This window comes from Cebus imitator, unplaced genomic scaffold (assembly GCF_001604975.1).
Source record: "Cebus imitator isolate Cc_AM_T3 unplaced genomic scaffold, Cebus_imitator-1.0 Scaffold15, whole genome shotgun sequence".
NCBI lineage: Eukaryota > Metazoa > Chordata > Mammalia > Primates > Cebidae > Cebus > Cebus imitator.
This window is the reverse complement of record NW_016107330.1, coordinates 4101980-4103586: the sequence shown is the minus strand read 5'-3', so window position 1 is coordinate 4103586 and position 1607 is coordinate 4101980.

Sequence of the window (1607 nt, the reverse complement as noted above, 5' to 3'; positions counted from 1 at the left end):
TTTTGTTTGTTTTTTGAGACAGAGCCTCTCTCTCTGTCACTAGGCTGGAGTGCAGTGGCACCATCTTGGCTCACTGCAACCTCCACCTCCTGGGTTTAAGCGATTCTCCTAACTCAGCCTCCTGAGTAGCTGGGATTACAGGCATCCACCACCATGCCCGGCTAATTTTTGTATTTTTAGTAGAGATAGGGTTTCACAATATTGGCCAGGCTGGTCTTGAACTCCTGAACTTGTGATACGCCCGCCTTGGCCTCCCAAAGTGCTGGGATTACAGGCATGAGCCACTGTGCCTGGCCTAAATAAGGTATTTTTAAACAGAAACATACATAAAACAAGGCTATGTATTGATAGATAAAAATGTAACCAGAGGGTCAAAGAACCTAGCCAGATGTTTCTCCTAGGGAATCAAGTTTAGTATTTCATAATTCAGTGTTCAAGATGACTTTATAAAACATAATGACTTTGAACAAGAAGAATCAACTACGTACACACACACACACACACACACACGTATACAGATACAGATGCACACATAACTCATTTAATCCTTACAATACTCCCATGAAAGAGAAATCTTTTTTTTTTTTTTTTTTTTTTTTATACGGAGTCTTGCTTTTTCCCCAGGCTGGAGTGCAGTGGCGCGATCTCGGCTCGCTGCAACCTCCGCCTCCTGGGTTCAAGCAATTCTCCTGCCTCAGCCTCCAGAGTAGCTGGGGCTACAGGCACGCGCCACCATGCCCGGCTAATTTTTGTATTTTTAGTAGAGATGGGGATTCACCATGTTGGTCAGGATGGTCTTGATCTCTTGACCTCGTGATCCACCCACCTCAACCTCCCAAAGTACTGGGATTGCAGACGTGAGCCACCGAGCCGGGTGAAAGAGAAATTTTTAAGCTCATTTAACAGATGGAAAAATCAGCTCAGAGAGGTTAAGTGGCTTCCCCAAAGTCACACAGTCAATGAGTGTGCTTCAACGCAGTCTGTTCAATCCAACTTCTCCCTCTTGCCTCTCGCCAAGCTGAAGAGAGAGGTGGAGTAAATTCAAAGAACAAGATGTAAGCAGCAAGGTGGGGAATTTTGTTCAAAGAAGCTAAGCATCCAGCCCTGCTGAGCGGGGGGACCCAGAGCCCTGTCTTCCACTCTCTCCAGCCCCACCCTCTGGAGTGCGGCCCGAGAAAAAGCCAGCAAAGCTGCCTGGACCCCTGGCGGGGCTGGTTCCGCTGCGGGCGGACAGTTACATATAACCCAGGATTGATGGCTGCCGTCTCCCCTCTCTCTTTGTGCCTCGAAGAAGTCCTGCAATCCTTCATCTTTACACAAGGCCGGCAGCTGGCAGCCCACCCCCAGCCTCAGGAGCTGGCCAGCAAGTCCCTTCACCAGCAGGTCCCGACAGAAAGAACAAACAGATATTCACTGGGGAATATGCGAACAGCAGACAGCAAACGCAGGAGTTCTTGATGTTTAGTCTGGGGAAAAAGACTCGGGGGAAACACTGAGATAGAAGCAAAATCAGAATAGCTGTGAGAAGCCCAGAGCCAGCTAGTAGAAGATGATGGCTCTAAATGAGTCTAAGTATTCTTTTTTTTTTTTTGAGACGGAGTTTCGCT